This window comes from Cladophialophora bantiana (genome assembly GCF_000835475.1).
Source record: "Cladophialophora bantiana CBS 173.52 unplaced genomic scaffold supercont1.9, whole genome shotgun sequence".
Taxonomy (NCBI): domain Eukaryota; kingdom Fungi; phylum Ascomycota; class Eurotiomycetes; order Chaetothyriales; family Herpotrichiellaceae; genus Cladophialophora; species Cladophialophora bantiana.
In genome coordinates, this window is record NW_015971583.1 from 1,658,152 (window position 1) to 1,665,677 (window position 7,526).

The following is a 7,526-nucleotide window of genomic DNA, read 5'->3' on the forward strand; positions in this document are numbered from 1 at the left end:
AGTTAGCTAAATTCTAAAGATATTCTCTCTTCTTTTCTCTTCTTCTTTCGATATTCATAAATCTTCTTTCTACGATCGTATAAAGAAACGTTTTTCTCTTATTAAAAAGATTCGATAACTTAGTCTTCGTACGATGACCCCCTACTTTAATTATTCGAAGTCGAATTTCCTATGTTTTCTCTTAAAGAGTAATGTACGATGTAACGAGTATACTATTAAGGATCCCTACTAATTCTAACTAGGTTAGGGTTCTTAGTAATAATTCTAGAATAGTATAAGCTAGTTAGAGAAGATATAAGATATAAGTAGAGTTCTCTATTACTAAGAACTATATAGTTTAGAATATAATATAAGTTAACTACGAAGAGAGTGTAACTATCTAGGGGAGAGAGTATAACTATATACTTATGAAGTCCTCTCTAATAGAGTAATAAAGAATAATATATTAGTATATTAGTTTACTTTAGTTTAATATATTAATAGACTAACTCTTTTCTATTCTAGATGCTACGTAACTTCTTTAGTCTCGTCCTTTAAGACTATCTCTTATTCGGTTAAGTTTTCTTTCTTATATTTCTACGCTCTGTTCGCGGATTTCTAAGGCTATATCTAACACTATTTTCCTCTTAGATTTATTCGTTATTCTTAACGTACTTAAGATAGGTCGCACCTAGGCTACTCTCTCTCTTTCTCTCTTCTTATTCTCTTATAGCTAAATATATAGTTCTTCCGTATCGTTAAGGTTCGCCGTTCCTTTAAATCTTTAAAATCTCGAAGCGAACGTCGTAGCGAGCTTATCGATTTCATCTTCTCTAATTCTAAGAATATCGTAATAATTACTTATACTAAGTATATAAATTATAGTATAGTGTATTATTATAATTAGAAATAGTTCTCTAGCTATACCGAGTGTCTACGTCATTAACGAAGTTATAACTAAACGTTTTCTATGAAAGAGTTTCGGAAAGTGGGGGAGTAAAAGAAATAATTAGTGTCTAAGTCCCGAGCGAAACGAAAGAAAATTATTCGTCTTAGGCGTTTACTTCTTAAGACGAAAAAGAAAGATATAACTTTATAAGAGAATTTATCTCGGTTAGAAGAAATTTCTAGCCGTATACTACGTCGTAAGATATAGACGTTAGAAGTATTCGATTAGCTACTTATAGTTAAAGAAGTAATCTTAGCTAATTCTATCATTACTTAGTTCGAGAATTCGATCGTTAAGTAGATCGATTAAAAGATAGTATTTACTAAAATTATTTCGAATAGTTCTTCTTTACTTTCTTTAGAAGTTCCTTCGAAAGATTAGTTTTTAGTTCCTAGCTATTTTTACACTTATCGTATTTTAATTATTTAATTAAATACTAAGGCTAGCCGCGCTTAATGCGTCTCTTTAGAACTTTCTTAATATTATATTTCTCGGGCGCTATCTCCTCATCTAGCGAAAGTATTTAAATAATTTTAGCGTTCCGTAATACTAGTTCGAGAAGTACTTTATAGAATACGTTATAAATCTTTATATTCTTTAGTAGTTTTAGTCGATACGTAATATTTCTAAGTTTATTCTTAATTCTAAATAATCTAAGTTTTATATAATTTAGTTTTATATTTAGTCTCTTCGTTTTAATGTTTTTTCGTAAAAGGTAGACGGAGTCTCTCCTCTCTAGAAGTGTTAAGAATCCCTACTAATCCTAACTAGATTAGGGTTCTTAGCAATAATTCTAATATAGTATAAGCTAATTAGGGAAGATATAAGATATAAGTAGAGTTCTCTATTACTAAGAACTATATAGTTGTTAGAGATTTCTTGGTAAGTAGGTAGAATCTAACGATAAGCGTATATATAAGATATCTCATTAGTATATAATCGATACTGTACACGACTCAAAGCGTGAGAGAGAGAAGAGTGCGCCTTCTATGCGGGGAGTGTGCTAGTAATAAGAATACACTCCCTGGGTCGCATCTCTTAGCTAGTGGTCTAATTATTCTTCGATGTATTAGGCGTCCGTCCTTCCGATGTTTAGTCGGATTCGTAACACTGCCCCCCCCTTTAAGCTTCTCGTCCCCGAGAAGCTGTGAGTAGTATGCTCGTCGCACCCGTCTCGCGTGTGCTTCCATGACTGCCCACGGCAGTGTGCTTCATCGAGTCGATGCGCGCTTCACCTTGGCGACGTATTTAGTCGAGATGATCCTACTTCCCAGCCTCGCCGTGTAGCTTTGTATATTTAGCCTCGTATACGTTAGCCTTATTCCATTTTATATATACTGTAAATGATGTTAGCAGTGAATGTTATGAATAGGCCCATTTATGCTGTGATAATAGCGTAAAGACAATAGTATATCTTCACTGCTCGTGAGTCGCATGCGTTTAAATGGCGAGTAAAGGATATCAGTGAATGATATGCCCACTTCTCCTATGGTATAAATATTTCGTTGCGACCATCGATCCTCAATCTTTCCTTTCCTCGGACCACTTAATCCGTTTCTCTATAAGCGCTTTTCGTCTACTATTTACATACGCTCTATTTATGCTAATGCATTATATTGCAGTTAATTCGCGCCACTAAATTTCCATTTTTTTAACTTACTTCATTTTAGTTCTTTATTAGTGAGTCTCATACGTTGTATATACTTATCGCGTACTAACCGCTTTAAGTGTCTTCCGCTGCTATTACCCTCGCTACTCCTTCTACTCTCGGCCCTAGCGCTATTACCAATGACTTCGGTGATGAACGTCGTCTCCCTAGTGAAGGTAAACGTTATATATACTTACGCTATCACAGTGCGTATAGTATACTAACCGTCTACTAGCTCACCGCTCCCCGTCGCCGCCTCATTCGGCTAAAAAAACTAAGAAGAACCCGCGTAAGGAGGCGCTGAGCCTGCCCTACCGCCGCTGCCTCCGCCGCCTTAGCAACGGCACCGGCGCCGGTAAGCTAACTCCGGGCTAGCCCCTCGTCTACGATACGTCTATGGGTAATACGCGCTACTCCCGCTGCGCTGTTAATAATCGTAGTGGTATTACGAATTATATTCCTATGGGTTCGCTATCTCGCTACTATTACTATACTAACACTATACGAGGTCTCTACTTCTTATATGCGTCGTGCCTAGGAGCTACTCGCTATTAACGAGGTCTACGATCGCGGCGACCTCGGCGCCCCGGCCTCTATAGAGGTCCGGGGCCTCGCCGATATTCTATCGCGCGAGATATAGACGGTCGCCGCCCGCGCCGCTCGTCTCGCTCTCGGTCTCTCTACTATTAGCGGCGTACGCGTAGTCAACGCTACTCTAGATAGCTCTAAAATAGTAAGCGTATTACCTACGGTCTAGATAGATCTACTTCTCGAGGCGGTTCGTGTCGGCGTTAATACACTTCGTTAATATATAAGTATACTTCTCTTCTACGCGTCGCGTACTAATAGTAGTAGTGGAACTTCGAGCTCTATAAGTAGGGCGATGAGATCTTTAGTGTCTCGTTCTCTAAGAAGAACGACGACGATGAGGATGAAGAGGGCGCTAACTAGCTAACGCGCATCATTAGGTGGTTAAATGAGATGTAGATTAGCATTGCTCTTAGGTCGCGTACGAGTCGTACGCGTACCGCTTATAGCTCTATATAGTTAGATAATTAGATTAGACTTAGGCTTCGGGGGTCATAGTTTCTACTATCTTTTATGCGATACGCTAGCGTATCGCTATAGAAGATAGTATAGAACTATAGTCCTTCTAGAGTAATTAAATAGTGCTATATTAGTGGTCGCTTACGAGCGCTATACGCCTCGCTTACGAGAATTAGACGATCACTCCTATCTCTTTTCTTTCCTTATACTTACTCTAAATCGTTCGACTTCGTACTATACGTTCTCTATATACTCTTCTAGCTCCTAGAAATCGTACGCCTCGAAGAACTCTTTTCATCTTACGTAGAATTAAGTTCTATTCCGAAGTCGACGTTCCTTAAGTATTTTCTTAATTTTCTATTCTTTCTTCTTCTTAATATTAATAAACGGCGATAGGGCGACTCTAGGTCGCGCGCGATATATCTATAATAAGAAGATATAAAAGATATAGTATAGCCGACTATACTTCTTTAGTAGATTAAGTTAATAAGTATTTACGCTAATTCTTTTAGTAATCTTAAAAGAACCTAGAAATTAATTCGTAAGTTTCTTACTTACGCGTAGCGTACGAATATACTTTACCGTAAGAAGAACTTATAATCTAATTACGAACTTTATAGTTTTTCGTCGCTTATTATAGTTCTTAGCTACTCTATTAGCGTTATACTTAGCTATCGTGTACGCCTCACTCACTATACGAAGTGATTTCACTAAGACTTTAGCTCTCTTCTTCGTAATTACATTTCTAAAGTTTTTCCTTTACTTCTTATCTACGATATTAATGCGTATCTCTAGCGAGAATCTATATACTATACTAAACAGTACTTCTTCCGTAGTAGTATTTAATATAGTATTCATTACGTACTCCGCGCTAACTAGTAACTTAACCTAATTAGACTATTAATAGTTTATATAGTAACGAAGATAGTACTCTAGAGTCTAATTAATTCGCTTCGTCTATTCATCGATCTACGAATAAAAAGCGATCGAGAAGAGTCTACGAGTCGTAAGATATAAGTAAAGAGTTCCCTAATAAGCTAATATAAACATTAAATCTTTATTATTAACGATTAATCTCAGCGCTCTATACTTTATAACTATCTTCTCTAGTACTATTCGGCCTAAGCCTTAGGCGTCTATCGTACTACAATATAGTGTTAAGTTTACTATTTTCGAGTATTGATCTATAATAACTAGTATCGAATCGTATACGTCTCGCTCGTATAACGACGGCGGAAGACCTACGATAAAGTTCATCGAGATATTCTACTACGGCTCTTCTAATCGTGGTAGGGGCTCGAGCTATCTATAGGGCTTATACCGTGGGACCTTTATTCTCTAATAGATATTATACGTAGCAATATATACGTTTATATCGCGCCTTATCTACGGCCACTAGTAGTGTCGTATAATAACGTTAGTTATACGTTAACGTTTAAAATATTCTCTCTATTATAAGTCATTATAATTTACTCTTATAATCTCTTAACGAGTGGTAGAATCGCGAGATATATATACTACGCCGTCTCGTCGCACGAGATCCGCACTATTAACGCTCTAAGTATCTTTAAATACATTACGTATAATTCGGCCATCGAACGTCGTTAACCACTAAGCCTCCTTACACTACTCATCTAGTGCTTAGAGCTCCCTTAAGCGAGTAGTAAGCTCGTCCCTACGTTAACGTACGCTAGCCGACTACTACTTATCTTCGCTTAGCTTAATATTTAAGACTTTAGCATTAGATAGCGTTATAATATTATATACGCTTTCAGTAGAGCTTCTACTACTCTGAACCTATATCCGCGTTAATACGCTAACGACGATCTCGTCGTTAACTTATATATAATTAGTATATAATTTATCATCGCTAACCTCGATTCTCTTCTATAAGAGACTAGTTAGAATATTCTTATTAGGGACGTCCCCCTTCTCTATATAGTCTAAACGACGGGATATTCTATTAACTAAGTTATTCTTATCTCACCTCCATTATATACGGAAGTTATATACTACTAGTACCTCGGCCCACCGTATCTAACGTCTATTTAAGATCTTCGTAGTTATAAAACTCTATAACGTCTTATAGTCGATTAGTACTATCGTGCTACTCGTAGATACCTTAAGATAATAACGTCACTTCTTAAAAGTATACACGATAGCTAATATCTCGCCGTCGCCCGTATAGTAGTTCCTTTCCGCGGAAGTCATTTTCCGCGAGAAGAACGCTACTAGCTTCTAGAGCGTACGATCTCCCGGCGACTCGTATACTTATATATATACACCGCTAATTACCTAGCCCAATACGTTCACCTCGACTCGAGACTATCTCTTCGTATCGAAGTACGTAAGTATAGGCGCTTACGTAAAGCGCTCTTTTAGCGTACGAAACGTATAATTAGCCCCGGGTAACTATACGAAGAAATCTATCTTCTTACCTATTACTATATTCGTAAGAAGATTAATAATAGATACTACTACCGCCGAGTATTTATAGATAAATCCTCGATAGAAGTTAGTAAAGCCTAGAAAGATCTAGATCTCTCGGTACGATTTTAAAATAGGCCACTTCGTTATAACTTATACTCTACTAGAATTTATCGATACGTCCGCGACTTCTACGCGGAACCTAAGAAAGTTAACTTTCTTAGCGTAGAACTTATACTTAGATAGCTTAATATATAATCTATACTATCGTAGCCTCTTAAGTATAAGTCGTACGTACCTCGTATACTTCTCTTTATCCCGACTATAGATAAGTATATCGTCTATAAACGCGACGTATATATCGTCTAGTAGCCCTCGTAACGCCTTATTAATATAGGCTTAGAATAATACTAGAGCATTAGTTAATCTAAAGAGTATAACATTATACTTAAAGTACTCATAGCGCGTACGAAACGTAGTCTTTTAGCGATTCTTCTCCGCTATAGATATACGATGATAGACGTCTCTAAGGTCTAGTTTCGTATATATCTTAGCGCCGCTAAGATGATTAAGAATCTTAGAAATAAGCGGTAGCGAATAACGATTCTTTCTTATTATCTTATTTAGCGCACAGTAGTCGATATATAGTCGTAGACTACCATCCTTCTTTACTATAAATAGAATCGGAGCGCTTACTAACGATTCGCTTATCTTAATTTATTCTTTCGCTAGGCTAGTATCGATATACTCGCGTAGAACTTATAGTTTTCTCGCGCTTAATGAGTAAATAGGTTCGTAAGATACGGTCTCGCCGTCTATAATCGAGATCGAGTATTTAACCGTCGTCCTTCTCTTAGCGGGGTCTTCGCTAGGCTCGCGAAATATCTCGGCGAAATCACTAAATGCGTCTAGCAGTAGTTCTTTATCTTCTACTATATTCGCGAGCGTTACGTAAGCGTCGCGTATACTAGTGACCCCTAAGAGAGTTACCGTCATCATATCGATGATATTCTCATCGATAGCCGTATCTTTTAGTAGTTCGTATAGTAATACGCGTATAACTCGCTAACGTCTATTACTTTTATAGCTCTACGTACCCGAACCTTAGTCGATATTAAGGTTAATCTTCGCTAATCATAGATAGTCTAGGATCGCATTATATCTCTAGATATTCGTTGCGATATAGTTATATGTATACTTTCTATATTCGCCTCGTATATTAGTAGTATACGTATCTAGACGATACTAACTATATACTCTAATAGTGTACCCGGCTACCGATCTTACGCGATACTTAATAGTGTTAAGGATCCCTACTGATCCTAACTGGGTTAGGGTTCTCAGCAACAATCCTGGTATAGCATGAGCTGGTTGTGGATCACACGCGATATGAGCAAGGTTTCTCTGTTACTAAGAACTGTATAGTCCAGTAGATAACATGAGTTGGCTACGGAGAGAGTGTAACTATGTAGGGGT